Source organism: Sminthopsis crassicaudata, chromosome 5, assembly GCF_048593235.1.
Source record: "Sminthopsis crassicaudata isolate SCR6 chromosome 5, ASM4859323v1, whole genome shotgun sequence".
Classification (NCBI taxonomy): Eukaryota; Metazoa; Chordata; class Mammalia; order Dasyuromorphia; family Dasyuridae; genus Sminthopsis; species Sminthopsis crassicaudata.
Window position 1 is genome coordinate 238,804,352 of NC_133621.1, and position 18,194 is coordinate 238,822,545.

At 34.0% G+C, this 18,194-nt stretch overlaps 1 protein-coding gene and 1 pseudogene across 13 annotated transcripts in view; one reads left to right on the forward strand and one right to left on the reverse strand.

Moving 5' to 3' along the window:
* LOC141544434 (protein bicaudal D homolog 1) overlaps positions 1–18,194 on the reverse strand; it is a 347,130-nt gene that overhangs the window by 150,425 nt on the left and 178,511 nt on the right. The window lies entirely within an intron of this gene.
* LOC141542715 (protein RUFY3 pseudogene) lies at positions 1,661–16,373 on the forward strand (annotated as a pseudogene).

Below are 18,194 nucleotides of genomic sequence, written 5' to 3' on the forward strand. Positions count from 1 at the left end.
CAGGTCTTTCCAAAATCAGCTTGTTCATCAATTTTTAAATAGAACAATAATATTCCATTTATCTTCAAAACCACAGCTTATTCAGCCATTCCCCAATTAAGAGGCATCTACTCATTTTCCAATTCTTTGCTATCACAAAAAGAGGTGCTATAAACATTTTTGCACATGTGGGTCCTTTTCCTTCTTTATGATTTTCTTGGAATACAGACCCAGTGCTGGTACTACTGGGTCAAAGAGTATACAGTTTGATAGTCCCCTGGACATAGTTACAGAATGCTCTTCAGAATGGTTGGATCAACATACAAGGTGAAAAGTTTTAGTTGAGCAGTTGTTTTGATTTCTAACATTTGCATTTATAAAATAGTTCCTTGTTGCTGAGTGAAATGAGCAGAACCAGAAGATCACTATACTCTTCAACAACAATACTGTATGAGGATGTATTCTGATGGAAGTGGAAATCTTCAACATAAAGAAGATCCAACTCACTTCCAGTTGATCAATGATGGACAGAAATAACTATACCCAGAGAAGGAACACTGGGAAGCGAATGTAAATTGTTAGCACTACTGTCTATCTACCCAGGTTACTTATACCTTTGGAAGCTAATAATTAATGTGCAACAAGAAAAAAGTATTTACACACATATATTGTATCTAGGTTATATTGTAACACATGTAAAATGTTATATTGTAACACATGTAAAATGTATGTACCTGCCATCGGGGGGAGGGAGTGGAGGAAGGGAGGGGATAATTTGGAAAAATGAATTAAAAAAAATTTTTTTTAAAAATGATAGATAAACAAAAAATAAAATAAAATAAAATAGTTCCTTCCACTGAGATGAACTTGTGTTATAATAAAAGGTAGGAAGAAAATTATGCTCATAAATTAGAAGCATTTTAATCATAACATTTTTCACAAACTTTTTAAAAATACAGAAAAATGTAATGAAATGATGTATGTGATATTATCTCAAACCAATTGAAAACATACCATATCTATAACATAATGAATTGCCTTCCATTAATGTTTTATGAAGAAGGTAAACTGAAAGTTAGATCTGAATCTAATGTTTGAGGTAGGAATAACACACTACAGAAATCTTTGCTTCTACAGAGCTGCCATTATAAACTTTAAATGGCAGAGATCCCCTAATATCATTAGACCTGAGATCTATTTCTGAGAAATTAATGGGAGGCAGAACCAAGGATGGTGAAGAAACCAGGAAATTGCCTAAGCTCTCCCCAGTTTCCCTCAAAACAATGTTAAATCAAGCCCCTAAATGAATTTGGAGGTGACAGAACTCGCAAAAAGATGGAATGAAACAATTTTCCAACCCAATATAACTTAGAAGGACTATAGGAAAGGTCTGCCTCCCTTGGGTAAAAAAGGAATGCATCTTGGTGCAGGTGGTATACTAGCAAACCAGTAGTAGGCTCTTAGCCACAGCAAAGATCAACAACAGAGGCTCCACAATCTTGTTTCAGCAGAGCAAATCAGCACTGAAGCCTCCACACCAGCAAAATAGCTAAACTGTTAGCCTCTAAACCTCCCAGAACTACTGGCACAAATAAGGCAACTGGCATCATCCTCCTGGCCTTTTGGCCTTTTTCTCATGGGCTTACATCCCTGTTTCTCACTTCCTGCACCCAGCTAGACCATGATCATAAATGGGAAGTTGTTCATGGGTGGCCTCAACTTTGATACAAATAAACAGGTACTGCAACAGCACTTCATGTATTTGCAGAGATTTAATTGAATTTTTGAAAATGTTTGTTAATAGTTTCTTTTTTTTAACTGGAAAAGAAACTGGAAAAGTCTTGTACCCAGACTGCATGAAGCTCTATTAAAGTATCAAGAAGAACAAATAATTGGCATGTCTGGGTCAGGCCAACCCAGTGAAGTGAGCAAGCTGCCAGTCCCAGAAGCCCCAACACAGAAAACAAGTAACCAGTTTGCTGGGCCCCAGCACAAGAAGCTAGAGACAGTGCCCCTTGCATTCTAGGAGCAGAACTCAACTTTTAAAAGATGTAAAATAGGCTACAAAATTAGCAAAATACAAAAAAGAGTTCTGATCATAGAAAGCTATTATGGTGACAGTAAATATTTTTTTAAATTTTTTATTAATTTTTATAATTATAACATTTTCTTTGACAGTACGTATTCATAGGTAATTTTTTTTTACAACATTATCCGTTGTACTCCCTTCTGTTCCAAATTTTTCCCCTCCTTCCCTCCACTCCCTCCCCTAGATGGCAGGCACTCCCATATATATTAAATATTTTATAGTATTTTATAGTATATCCTAGGTGACAGTACATATTAAAATATAAACTTGGAAGAGGACAACAATGTCAAAATACACCAAAAAAAAAAAAAAAAAAAAGCTAGAAAAAGACTCAGATAGGAATGTGAATTAGTCTCATCCAAAAAGACTTCTTGGAAGGACTAAAAAGGATTTGTAAAATGAAATGAAAAAGGTAGATGAAAAATTGGAAAAAAAATGAGAGTTATGTAAGAGAATTGTAAAAAGAATCAACAGCTTGGAAAAAAATATAGGAAGAAAACAACTCCTTAAAAAAACCAAACTGGGCACATGAAGGGAAAAAGATCACTGAAAATAACTCCTTTAAAATCAGAATAGGTCAAATGGGAAAGGAGACATAAAAGCTAATTGAAGGAAATAATTCCTTAAAAATTAGAATTTGATAAGCAGAAGCTAATGATTCTATAAGACAACAAGAAACAGTCAAATAAAATTTTTAAAAATGAAAAAAAAAAAAGAAGAAAATGTAAACTATTTCATGGGAAAAAAACTACTCATCTGGAGAAATACACCCAGGAGAGATAATTTAAGAATATGTATCCTGCAATTTTGCTAAAGTTGTGGATTATTTCTAATAGTTTTTTCATTGATTCTCTAAGTATACCATTATATCATCTGCAAAGACTGATAATTTGGTTTTCTCATTACCTACTCTAATTCCTTTGATCTCTTTTTCTTCTCTTATTGCCAAAGCTAGCATTTCCAATACAATACTGAATAGTAATGGTGATAGTGAGCAATCCTGTTTCAGCCCTGATCTTACTGGAAATGATTCCAGTTTATCCCTATTACTTATGATGCTTACTGATGGTTTTAAACAGATGCTATTGACTATTTTAAGAAAAGGTCCCTTTATTCCTATATTCTCAAGTGTTTTTAATAGGAATGGGTATTGGATTTTATCAAATGCTTTTTCTTCATCTATTGAGATAATCATATGGTTTTTGTTAATTTGGTTATTGATATAGTCAATTATGCTAATAGTTTTCCTAATATTGAACCAGCCCTGCATTCCTGGTATAAATCCTACTTGGTCATGGTGTATTATCCTGGGGATGATTATTTGTACTCTCCTTGCTAATATCTTATTTAAGATTTTTGCATCAAAATTCATTAGGGAAATTGGTCTTTTCTTTCTCTGTTTTCATCCTACCTGGTTTAGGTTTCAGTATCATGTCTGTGTCATAAAAGGAATTTGGTAGGACTCCTTCATTCCCTATTTTTTCAAATAGTTTATATATTATTGGAATTAATTGTTCTTAAAATGTTTGGTAAAATTCACATATAAATCCATCTGGTCCTGGGGATTTTTTTCTTAGGGAGTTGAATAATAGCTTGTTCTATTTCTTTTTCTAAAATGGGACTATTTAAGTAATTTATTTCCTCTTCTGTTAATCTGAGAAGCCTATATTTTTGTAGGTAGTAATCCATTTCACTTAGGTTATCAAACTTATTGGCATAAAGTTGAGCAAAGTAACTCCTAACACAATTCTATTCAGTGGAAAGAGTGAATTGCAGACAAATCTTCCGGGTATTCCCCTTTGAAAAATCCATGCCTTTGGATACTTGTTCTTCTCCATTTCCCCTTCTGTTGTGTCAACTTTTCCCTTTGATTGCTGTGTATTTTCGATCACTATAGTTGATGTTAATTCTCTCCCATTTGATTCACTTCAACTTTTTTTTTCAGCTAGGGGCGCAGTGGAGAGAGCACTAGCCCTGAATTCAGAAGGACCCGAGTTCAAATCTGGTCTCAGACACTTAACACTTCCTAGCTGTGTGACCCTGGGCACGTCACTTAACCCCAGCCTCAGGGGGGAAGGGGGGGAGAGAGAGGGGAAATTTATTAAAGGTTTATTTTTTGTTGTTTTTTTTTTCATAAAACCAACTTTTAGTTTTATTTATTAATTCAACAGTTTTTTTACTTTTAATTTTAATAATCTCTCCTTTTATTTTTAGAGTTTCAAATTTGGTATTTGATTGGGGGGGTTAATTTGTTCTTTTGCTAGCTTTTTAAATTGCAAGCCCAATTCATTGTTTTTTTTTTTTCTTTTTTATGCAAGTAAGCATCTAGAAATATAAAATTTCCCCTTATTACCACTTTGGCTGCATCCCACAAATTTTAGTATGTTGTCTCATTATTGTCATTCTCTTGGATGAAATTGTTAATTGTGTCTATAATTTGCTGTTTTACCCATTCATTCTTTAGGATGAGATTGTTATGTTTCCAATTACTTTTTAGTCTATTTTTTCTTGGCCTTATATTACATGTGATTTTTATTGCATCATGATCTGAAAAAAATGTATTTACTATTTCTGCCTTTCTGCATTTGATTTTGAGGTTTTTATACCCTAATACACGGTAAATTTGTGTATAAATTTCATCAACCACTAAGGAAAAAGTCAAGTCCTTTCTGCCTCCATTTAATTTCCTCCACAGATCTATCATACCTAACTTTTCTAATATTCTGTTTACCTCCTTAACTTCTTTCTTATTTATTTTGTGGTTCGATTTATCTAGTTTTGAGAGAGCAAGGTTGAAATGCCCCACTAGTATAGTTTTGCTGTCTATTTCTTCTTGCATCTCTCTTAACTTCTCCTCTGGGAATTTCCATGCTATACCACTTGGTGCATTTATGTTTAGTATTGGTATTGCTTCATTATCTATGCTATACTTTAGTGAGACATATTTTTCTCCCTTATCTCTTTTAATTAGATCTATCTTTGCTTTTACTTGATCTGAGATCAGGATTGGTACCCCTGCTTTTTTTTTCTTCACCTATTTCATATTTCTTCATATATTTTGCTCCAGCCCTTTACCTTCATTCACTATTCATATTCATATCACTATGCTTTAAATGTGTTTCTTGTAAACAACATAATATAGGATTTTGGCTTTTAATCTAGACTGCTGTCTGCTTCTGTTTTAATTAAGGGAGAGTTCATCCCATTCACATTCACACTTAAAATAACTAATAACTAATTCTGTATTTCCTGCCATCTTATTTACCCTATATTATGCTTTTCTTTTCTATCCCCCTTCCCTCATCCCCAGTACTTTGTTTTTGATGACCACTTCCTTCAAACAGTCCTCCCCCATTAGAACTCTTTCCCCTTTTTTATACCTTTCCCCTAATTCTTCTATTTTCCTTTCTATTAGTCTTTTCCTTTCTTTTCCCCCTTTCCCTTCTACTTCCCTATAAGGTGAGACAGTTTTCTTTATGATACCAAATATTTCTGATATTCTCTTAGAGTCAAATCTGATGAGAGTAAGATTCACACAATGGTCATCCTCCTTCTTTCTTTTCCTCAATTATAATAGGTCTTCTTTACCTCTTTGTGAGATGTAATTTCCCTTATTTTACCTCCTTTTTCCTCTTCTTTCAGTATGATCCACTTTCCACCTCTAGTTTCTTTTTCATATTATCATAATAAAATCAAATTATACCCCCATTCTCTAAGTATATCCATAACAGAAATATACTTCTGAAGAGTTCTATCCTTTTTATATGTTTCTCTTGAGTTCTGTGTTTGGAGATCAAATTTCTTGTTCAGTTTTGGTCTTTTCATTAGAAAAAGGAGAAATTCACCTATATCATTGAATATCCATCTTCTTCCTTGAAAGATAATGCTCATTTTAGTTGGATAGCTTATTCTTGGCTATAATTCCAATTCCTTTGCTTTTCAGAATATCAGATTCCAGGCTCTTTGATCCTTTAAGGTAGAAGCTGCTAGGTCCTGGGTAATCCTAATTGTGGCTCCTTGGTATTTAAGGTGTTTCTTTCTGGCTTTTCCTTGGTATGATAGTGCTGAAATTTAGCAATTAACAATATTCCTTGGGGATTTAATTTTTAAGTCTCTTTCAGGAGGTGATTGGTGGATTCTTTCGATGGTTATTTTATCTTCTGATTCTAAAATATCAGGGCAGTTTTCCTTTATGATTTCCTATAAGATAATGTCTAGACTCTTTTTTTCATCATGGTTTTCAGGAAGCCCAATAACCCTTAGATTGTCTCTCTTAGATCCATTTTCCAGGTCAGTTGTTTTCCTAGGAGATATTTCATATTTTCTTCTATTTTTTTTCATTTTTTGTTTTTGTTTGACTGATTCTTGAAATCTTATTGAGTCATTCACTTCCATTTGTTCAATGATAATTTTTAGTGTTAGAATTTTCTTCAGTTACCTTTTTTAGCTCTTTTTGCAACTGGCCAATTAAATATTTTTGTTCACTGCATTCTTTTTCCATTTTTTCCATTCCTTCTTGCAATGATCTTCTTTCATTTACCCATTTTTTTCTTTCTTTTAAGATCTTTTATGCAATCTTTGAAGAAAGCCTTGTGAAATGGGGACCAGCTCATGTCTCTCTTTGGGGCTTCTTCTGGAGCTGTTTTGCCTTTAGGAACCTCAAGATTTGAGGTCTGTTTTCTCTCTCCATAAAATCTGTCTATGGTGAGAGTTCTTTTTTGTTTTTTATTAATTTTTTTAGGGCTTGAGGTCTATTCAATGCAAAGGAGCAACAGCTGCTTTAATTTGCCCTGGGCCAGTTCTGCTGATTGATTTCCAGTGCTGTGTAATGGCAGCTAGGTCTTACATTCTTCTGGGGCTCAGTGGTTTAGTTTGTCTTTTACAAAAGGCAAATCTACTCACTATAAACCACCTGCTTGCAACCAGGACAGAATGGCTTAAGAGCTCACAGAGATTCTCAGGTGTGTGGAAGCTACAATGCTCTGACTCTCTGCTCCAGCTTCTTGCCCTAGTTTCCCTATGCTGCAGTCTGGGTTTAGTAGACTGTACCCCTACCCAATTGAAACAGACCTGTTCTGAAGTTCTTCCAAGGTATCTTCTTCTAGAAATGTATTGTACTCCAAATATTTGTGGATTCTTTGACTTCAAAAACAGTTTAGAGGCTTTATCTGCTATTGGTTTTGATGGGGATTGAGGTCCGTTTAAGATTTCCTTTCTGATTTCCCAACCCCTATGGCTGACCTTTGATTCACCAATCCTGGTCAAAAAGCACCTTTTGAATATCTGAGCCCAGCCCCCACTAGATCTGAGCTGGCTTAGGTTTTCTCAGCACCCACTATCTGCTCAGGTTTCCCCAAACCCCCCACAAACAGTTTCTTCCTTAACTGAAAAGCACACCAGGAATTTGGGGCACCGTCCACAAGTCCCTTTTAGGTATAAAAGAGCCAAGCTGGAGCTCTCTCTTTGCAGGAGCCCTTCCCCCCAAAACATGGTATCCTTCCAGCCATGTAAGGGTTCCTGCCCACCCAGCGACCACCTTTGACCCTGGCGTCTTTCTTTCTACCTTCAACTTTATTTCCAAATTTCTACAATAAACCTTTTATCAATCTAGGTTTTCGGGCCTGTAAATTCATTTACAGGGGACACTACACCAAAATGGCGTAAAATCTTTGCGCCGACCAAAACGGGGTTCCACTTTCCTATCTCTCATCAGTTTGAGAGAAGGTTAGAGGAGGTTACAGAGAGTCCTGTCTGCTCTCTGACATTTTGGCTCTACCCCCAGAAGTCCTTCTCTCAGAGTTGTCTTAATTTGCATTTCTCTAACCAATAGTGATTTAGAGCACCTTTTCATATGTCTAGTAATAGTTTCAATTTCTTCATCTGAAAATTGTCTATTCATATCCTTTGATCATTTAACAATTGGAGAATGAATTTGCCTAACTTTTAATCTTATGTTTCTTCTTATTTTTCAATGACCAGTGACTTTTGTCGACAATCATCCATAACCTCCCTGTTCAAAATCTATCTGTTAAACTTCCTCCTCTCCTCTCAGGACTGATTCAGATTTTCAGGATCTTAATCACTAAAAGGGACTTCAAAAAATCATCTAGGACAATCACTTTCGGTAAAGAAATATTTTTTATCCTAAATATAATATTTTTATCTTAAATAGTGCTTTATACATAGATAATACTCACTAAATATTCTTTAAAATAAAACACCTGAATCCCAGAAATAAATAATTATAGCTTTTGGGGGAAATATTAAGCATTTCCCCCCATAAGTTTCTACTTTTCTTATGTAAGAAACTATTATGCACAAGGACTTTACAGAAAATATATAGAAAGCATAATATATATTTTGTGTTCTTAAATCAAAAGCTAATGAAAATGAAATAAGACTCTCCAAGGAGAAGAAATTGAGAAGTTCTCTCTACAATTGTAAAAGATAAAATTCAGGGCTCCTGGAAAGGCAGAGTTGGAAATACCTTGAAAATGAAAAGTAAAGAGCCATAGAATTATATTTTAAGAAAATCTTTTATTGGCACAAAGAAAAGTAAGTGACATTTGGAGGAAATTTAAAATTTTCAGGATTATAGGAACAATAGATTTCATACTTCATTTTCCTCATCTTGTAAATAATTTTGGAATGTTTTACTTAATATATATTGAGTTGCTTTCATCCATATTTTATACTACCTATGAATCACACTGTTAAGTAAGAGTATGATGGCTTCTTGCTGAAAGACTTAATCCTCAGATTTCATTTGAAAATACTACTGAACACAATTCTTATACACAGGATCATTTTTAGTTCTCAAGGAAAAGAATTACCTTTGTATTGAACTGAATCACATAAAAAGGCCTTTAAGTTGTATATAAAAGATAGCAGTAGAATTTTTCTTGACCAGAATTTTTATCAGAGTTTTGGAATTCTGTTATAAAAATGACTCTAGGAAATGAGAAATGTTTATATGAAGTTTGGGGGTCAAAACTAAGAAAATATATTTTATTACATATTCTATTATACATTAAGCACCAATAGCAGGAAAAAGAATGTCTCTGATATGTTTATAAGAAAATACAATTCATAAATATTCTGTTGATAAAGTGTTATATTTCCATATCTACTAAAAGGAACACTTTTAAAGCCTTAACTGCATAATAAATGCCAGAGTAAAAAAATGTATTGAATACAAAGACCTGAGTTTTAATTCCTAGATTCCAACCTGTGTGATATTGGAAACAATCACATAACCTTTTTAAGCTTTAAGCACTTTTACTCCTCCCTAAAAAAAGTGCTATATCTATCTTTTGGGTTGACATGTGACTCAAATAAGGTAATATATATCAAGTAATTTTTTTAAATTGTCAGAGATTGGACCCACATTTAACACCACATACTAAGATAAGATCAAAATGGGTCCAAAATTTAGGCATAAAGAACGAGATCATAAATAAATTAGAAGAACATAGGATAGTTTACCTCTCAGACTTGTGGAGGAGGAAGGAATTTGTGTCCAAAGGAGAACTAGAGATCATTATTCATCACAAAATAGAAAATTTTGATTATATCAAATTAAAAAGTTTTTGCACAAACAAAACTAATGCAAACAAGATTAGAAAGGAAGTAACAAATTGGGAAAATATTTTTACAGTTAAAGGTTCTGATAAAGGCCTCATCTCCAAAATATACAGAGAATTGACTTTAATTTATAAGAAATCAAGCCATTCTCCAATTGATAAATGGTCAAAAGATATGAACAGACAATTTTCAGATGATGAAATTGAAACTATTTCCATTCATATGAAAGAGTGTTCCAAATCACTATTGATCAGAGAAATGCAAATTAAGACAACTCTGAGATACCACTACACACCTGTCAGATTGGCTAAGATGACAGGCACAAATAATGATGAATGTTGGAGGGGCTGTGGGAAAACTGGGACACCGTTACATTGTTGGTGGAGTTGTGAAAGAATCCAACCATTCTGGAGAGCAATCTGGAATTATGCCCAAAAAGTTATCAAAATGTGCATACCCTTTGACCCAGCAGTGCTACTACTGAGCTTATATCCCAAAGAAATACTAAAGAAGGGAAAGGGACCTGTATGTGCCAAAATGTTTGTGGCAGCCCTTTTTTGTAATGGCTAGAAACTGGAAAATAAATGGATGTCCATCAATTGGAGAATGGTTGAGTAAATTATGGTATATGAATGTTATGGAATATTATTGCTCTGTAAGAAATGACTAACAGGAGGAATACAGAGAGGCTTCAATTGATGTTGAGTGAAACGAGCACAACTAGGAAATCATTATACACTTCAACAATGATACTGTATGAGGATGTATTCTGATGGAAGTGGATATCTTCAACATAGAGAAGAGCTAATCCAATTCCAATTGATCAATGATGGACAGAATCAGCTACACCCAGAAAAGGAACACTGGGAAATGAGTGTAAACTGTGAGAATTTTTTTTTGTTTGTTTGCTTTTCTTCCCAGATTATTTTTACCTTCCGAATTCAATTCTTCCTTTGCAACAACAACCACAACAAAATTCGGTTCTGCACATATATATTGTACCAAGCATATACTATAAGATATTTAATATGTATGGGAATGCCTGCCATCTAGGGGAGGGGGTGGAGGGAAGGAGGGGAAAAATTCGGAACAGAAGGGAGTACAAGGGATAATGTTGTAAAAAAAAAAAAATTACCTATGCATATGTACGGTCAAAAAAATGTTATAATTATACAATTTATTAAAAAAAATTGTTAGAGATTGTTAGATATTAGTATTGTATTTTATGTTTCTATTAAATTGATGCCTCAACAAAATTATATTCCAATTCTTTATATTCAATCACATTACCCTTCTGGAAGTTCTACAAATAACATATTCTATCTCTTGATTTCAATCATTTTCTCTGATTATCTACCATGATTGAAATGCTTTCCCTCCTCAACTGTGCCTACTGACTTCCATAGCTTCTTTTAAGTGTCAACAAAAATTTTTTATCTTTTGATGGAAGCTTATCCAATCCCTCTTAATTCAAGTGCTTTCCTTTTAAAAATCATTTCCAGTTTATTCTGTAAATAACAAATATGTTTTATATGTGTGTGTGAATATTATCTCCCCTTTCCCCCATTAGATTGTAAACTCTTTGAGGACAGAGACTGTCTTTTACCTCTGTTTATATCCCCAATCTACTTATATATACACAATATTTTATGTAAGGAATTACACACAGTAAGTACTTAATAAATATTAATTGATTTATATTAACAAGTAAAATATGTAGGCTTTCCTTGATTTTTTAGTGACATCTAATTGATATAGTTTAATATATAATTTTTCTACTTACTTTTATCAGAAGGCATTATCTGTAGGAAAGTCTACATTTATCTATCAAAGTTGTTTTTTTTTAAAATGAATTAGCATTTAAAAGCCAGAAACATTTTTCTCTGATTAAGCTTCTACTTAAAAAAAAATAAATAAAATAACTACTAATTCATAAAAAATAATGAATAAATATATTATTTAATGATATTTTCATGTTTTAAAAATATCACATATCCATCACTTGAATTCTCTATCTCTGATAAAAGGATCTTTAATTCCCAATTACCAAGTATTATTAAGAACCTACCATAAACCAGGCACTGTGTTGCTGCTAAGGATACAATGAAATTATCCCTATTCACAAAGAGCAAAACAAACAAACATAGGTCATAAATTCACATTGCCATAACTGCTCATGTAAGGGAAACATGAGATTAATAATATTTAAATATTATATTTAAGCTAAATTTCACTATTTGAAGTAAAAAAAAAAACCTCTTGGGACTATAACTTACTATTGTTTTGAATTTTGATTACAAGAATGGTTGTCTGACAACTCTGAGATACCACTACACACCTGTCAGATTGGCTAAGATGACAGGAACAAATAATGATGAATGTTGGAGGGGATGTGGGAAAACTGGGACACTGATACATTGTTGGTGGAGTTGTGAAAGAATCCAGCCATTCTGGAGAGCAATTTGGAACTATGCCCAAAAAGTTATCAAACTGTGCATACCCTTTGACCCAGCATTGCTGCTATTGGGCTTATATCCCAAAGAAATACTAAAGAAGGGAAAGGGACCTGTATGTGCCAAAATGTTTGTGGCAGCTCTTTTTGTTGTAGCTAGAAACTGGAAGTTGAATGGATGCCCATCAATTGGAGAATGGTTGGGTAAATTATGGTATATGAAGGTTATGGAATATTATTGCTCTGTAAGAAATGAACAGCCCTAGGAGGAATACAGAAAGGTTTGGAGAGACTTACATCAACTGATGCTGAGTGAAATGAATAGAACCAGAAGATCGCTGTACACTTCAATGCTGTATGAAGAGGTATTCTGATGGAAGTGGATATCTTCAACATAAAGAAGATCCAACTCACTTCCAGTTGATCAATGATGGACAGAAATAACTACACCCAGAGAAGGAACACTGGGAAGTGAATGTAAATTGTTAGCACTACTGTCTATCTACCCAGGTTACTTATACCTTCAGAATCTAATACTTAATGTGCAACAAGAAAATGGTATTTACACACATATATTGTATCTAAGTTATATTGTAACACATGTAAAATGTATGGGATTGCCTGTCATTGGGGGGAGGGAATGGAGGGAGGGGGAGGGGATAATTTGGAAAAATGAATACAAGGGATAATAATATAAAAAAAATTACTCATGCATATATGTGGGGGAAAAAATTCTAAAAAAAAAAAAAATGGTTGTCTGACTTGTCATGAAGCCAATAGTAGAAAATGGCATAAACTGTCTTTAAACTGTAAAAGGTGAATGAATATCCCTGGGAAAAAAAAGTTGAGGGAACAATCTTGAGATGACCTAAAATAGGATCTTCTTAACTCAGTTTCCCCATTGTGCTATTTATTTTTTTGAATAGATAATTTATCCTGAGCCTTCCTTTTGATACTTTGTCAAATATATGTACCTAGAATCAAACAGAAGTAATGGAGTTTTTCCCCTGTTGTGATATATTTAATTATTATAACTATGCCCTTCCTTTTCTTTTTCTTTCATACAAAATTTCTATAATCAGGGTAAGTGAGTAACAAAAGTAAGTACATTATTAAATCTATTACTCAGCAGATTGAACCTGGAATCTCTGTAACAGGATGTAACACTGTAACAGGATGCAAGTATGAAAAATCTTACAATTTTAATCTATATTTGTAGTCAAATTAGAATACAGGAATGACAGCCTTCTAAAGGTAGAATTAGAAAAAATAATAAAACAAGATGGGATAGAAAACTTTTTAACTAAATGGAATAGTAAATTTTGAGAAAACAATATGATTGGATTTTTTTTCTCAAAGAACTATATACATGTATATATGACTGGCTGACAAATAAATCTAACCTGGAAATTCATAATTTTAATAATAAATTCTCAAAACCAGATTAAGAATTTTACACATTAAATAATATTGATAATTGTAAAGAAAAAAATTATTTTCCCATTTTTTAAAGTACCGGTCTTTGAAAGACAAAGAGTTAATTTTATAGTTAGATCCTCATGATTTTTTTTCTTAGATTCTTATATCAGCTATAGGGTTTGGGTAAAGATAGAAATAGCAAATGATATATAAAAATGGAAATTCTCTGAAGTTTCAGTTTGGAAAACCAAATTTAAGAGACTGTTTTAAAATGTATTGTTTTGTTACTGGAAGATTTTAGCAAAATTATCAAGAAATCTCTACACGTGATTTGGAACCAGAGAATCAAAGGTGTTCTGAGAAAGAAGCCTATTGTAGAATGTCCAAGAGAAATTATCCAGAGATCTGATGACCATGGTATCTGAGATGCTGATCAAATAAACATAGGGAAAAGGTTACTAAGGTACAAGGAGACTTGATGTTAGTTAATATGATTGATGATCATTATTCTATTATTTTGACCTTTTCTTTCATGGTATTCATTTATGTTTATATTTAAGTTTTTGGTTACCTTGGTGACATACAAATCTCTTCTCAAAATTAGTCCATTGTGAGTCATCTAAGTAGTTTGATCTGTAACCTGATATGTAATTCTGTCTATGAATTTATGAAAAACATTATAGATAAATGATCCAAGGAAGAATTGCCCATACATTAAAAGAAGGAAATTGAGGGGATTTGGACAGCAGATAGTTAATTGTGAGAATTTCGTGAAGTAAACAACTCCATCTTGGGACAACACTGTAGCTAGCTTAATTTCTATCCAATATGAGTCTAGTCTGATTTCTGTCTTGTGAGAAAACTTTAGGAACTGGAAGAAAACCTTATTGCAATGTTTGAACCTAGCCCTGCATGGACCAACTCTTCCTCTGCTTAGAGAAGATTAACCAAAGACCTAAATTATGCTGACAAAAACCCAGTGTGATCCAAAGATTGATAGAGGAGTTTTCTCACTATTATATATCTCAATCAACCCATATGTTTTATATGAAAAATGGCCCCATACTGAGCAGTTATAATTTTCATGTTCCTTAGATTGAATATAGATACTTGGAAAGGAAGAAGTGGGACACATCTTTTCTAATTTTAGGCAATTATACTTGTTTGCTTTCCCTTTCATAATAAGAAAGTATTTAATCTTTCATCCAATTAGAAATCATATTGTCCGATTTGTATTCTGATTGTTTCCTATTAATTAATTTGTCTCTTTGATTATTGTTTTTGATTATAAAAGTCTATCTCTCCCTGTATTCAGGGTCTAGGCCTAAACTGGATATCTGGTCTAGGTTTGTTAAGCAATTAGTATGCATTGCCTAAAAAAATCAAAATGCTTGGGCTGGGTGGGGCGGGCCGGCCCTCCGAGCGGCCACGACGGCAGAGCCTTCTGCTCCAGCTCCAGCTCCGGGGCCAGCTCCTGCTCAGGAGGTGACAGCGGCGCGGGCCGAAGGCGCAGGGGAGCCACAGCAGTCCCCAGCCGGGAGCAGCCCCGATCCCGGATCCCCCAAGCCCGCGCCCTTCTTTCTGCTGTATCCAGGCGATGGCGGCGGGGCTCCACCACCAGCCCGCCCGGCAACCGCAGCCCCCGCCGGCTGGAGGACACCGCCGACCCCGGGCTTGCCGCTGCCATTCCTGCTGCTGAGCTCCCGGCGCCCGGCGGCACCAAACCCCATCCCAATTATTTGATGGCCCATGAGTGAATAAACCTGATGAACATGGCCAAGTTGAATATAAAAAGGTTGATCGAGTCGGCGCTGAACCTGGGCAGAACTCTGGATTCAGACTATACCCCTCTCCAGCAGTTCTTTGTGGTCATGCAGCACTGCCAGAAGCACGGCTTAAAAGCTAAGAAACTTTTCTTGGGCAAAATAAAACCTTCTGGGGCCCACTGAAACTGGTGGAAAAGCCTGTTTCTGAAGCTGGAGATAACAGCAAGTGTCAAAGATCTTCCAGGACTTAAGACTCCTGTGGGCAGAGGGAGAGCCTGGCTCCACTTCGCATTAATGCAGAAGAAGCTCTCGGAATATATGAAAACCCTGACCAATAAGGAGCTTCTCAGTGAATTCTATGAACCCAATGGCCTGATGATGGAAGAGGAAGGGGCAATTATTGCTGGATTGTTAGTGGGTCTGAATGCTAATTTTTGCATGAAAGGAGATTTGGACACCCAGATTGGAGTTATAGATTTTTCGATGTATCTGAAGGATGGGAAGAGCACTAAAGGTAGTGAAGGAGATGGCCAGATTACTGCTATTTTGGATCAGAAGAGCTATGTAGAAGAACTCAACAGACATTTGAATGCAATAGTGAAAAACCTACAAACCAAAATGGATACTTTAGAAAAGTCTAACACTAAGCTGACAGCAGAGTAGCCAACAACAGGATTATCACACTACAAGAAGAAATAGAACCTGTCAAAGAGGAAAGTTCCTATTTATTGGAATCTAATAGGAAAGGCACCAAGCAAGATAGAACTGCAGATGGGCAGGCACTGAGTGAAGCTAGAAAACATCTAAAAGAGGAGACATAAGACTGGTAAACTAAACCTGATTGCTAGATTTCAGTCTTGTGTTCATGTCTGACAGCTAATCAAGAGGCCTCTTAGATAAATCCAAATCTGGAAGATCATATTTGTATTCTGTTTTTATAAACTATGTTTCATATTTTGCCTTTTTTCTACCACAGTATAAAATAGAGAAGAAAATGAGGTTGTAATATACATTAATAGGTATATAATATACATTATATGTATATACATTTACGCAAATATGTATATATCCAATAATTTCATGTACACACATATATATAATATATGGGGTATGGTTTCTTTTGTATCATGTTTTTATTTTATTTTATGCATTTAATAATATTATTCTGAGAAAGAGTCCTTAAGCTTCAACAGACTGCCAAAGAGGCTTGACTATATATATATATATATATACATATATATATATATATACATATATATATACATCTATACATATATATATAAAATCCTTGACTATATATATATATAAATATATAAAACATTTTTTATCTACCTATATCTACCTGCCTCCTAGTTATCAGTACACATTTTTGTAATTTATAACTCATGTAACATATAATAGATGTATTATAGAGGTGGCAAGTAGTTAAATAAGGAAGACCTTAGTTCAAATCTGTCCTCAGAACACTTGACTTTGGGACATGGACAAAATACTTTTTAAGAAATTAAATTAAACTTTTATTATATTTAATAAATTATTATAGTTATTTAAAAAATCAAAATGTTCAGAAGCTTAATCTTTGTCTCCTCAGACGTTTCATTTTTTTACCAACGACAAAAATGAGAATCTGATAGTTGAAGGACTGATCCATGATTACACAGATATAAAAGTTCAGATAGGACTTGCATCCATGTCTCAATTCCAAATCTATAGTTTTTTCATTCATTCTGCTCTACGTGGTGTCATTATTATAATCATTATAACATTATTTTGGATAAGATTAAGCTATTAGAATATTGTTTCTCTGGACACATTTTAGAAATTTACACCCTCTTTGCAGATGATATGATGGTATACTTAGAGAACCCCAGAGATTCTAATAAAAAGTTATTAGAAATAATTCACAATTTTAGCAAAGTTGCTGGATACAAAATAAATTCACATAAATCCTCAGCATTTTTATACATCACCAACAAAATGCAACAGCAAGAGATACAAAGAGAAATTCCATTCAAAACAAATGTCGAGAGTATAAAATATTTGGGAATCCATCTACCAAAGAAAAGCCAGGAATTATATGAGCAAAATTACAAAACATGCCACAAAAATAAAATCAGATTTAAATAATTGGAAAGACATTCAGTGCTCGTGGATAGGCCAAGGGAATATAATAAAGATGACAATACTCCCCAAACTAATCTATTTATGTAGTGCTATACCAATCAGACTCCCAAGAAACTATTTTAATGACCTAGAAAAAATAACAACAAAATTCATATGGAAGAATAAAAGGTCAAGAATTTCAAGGAAATTAATGGAAAAAATGTCAGATGAAGGTAGTCTAGCTGTACCTGATCTAAAGCTATATTATAAAGCAGCAGTCACCAAAACCATTTGGTATTGCTTAAGAAATAGACTAGTCGATCAGTGGAACAGATTAGGTACACAGGACAAAATAGGGTACAACTACAGCAATCTAGTGTTTGACAAACCCAAAGATACCAACTTTTGGGATAAGAATTCATTATTTGAAAAAAACTGTTGGGAAAACTGGAAATTAGTATGGCAGAAATTAGATATGGATCCACACTTAACACCATACACCAAGATAAGATCAAAATGGGTCCATGATTGAGGCATAAAGAATGAGATCATAAATAGATTAGAGGAACAGAGGATCGTTTACCTCTCAGACTTGTGGAGGAGGAAGGAATTTGTGACCAAAGGAGAACTAGAGATCATTATTGATCACAAAATAGAAATTTTTGATTACATCAAATTAAAAAGCTTTTGTACAAACAGAACTAATTGCAAACAAGATTAAAAGGGAAGTAACAAATTGGGAAAATATTTTTACAGTTAAAGGTTCTGATAAAGGCCTCATTTCCAAACTATATAGAGAACT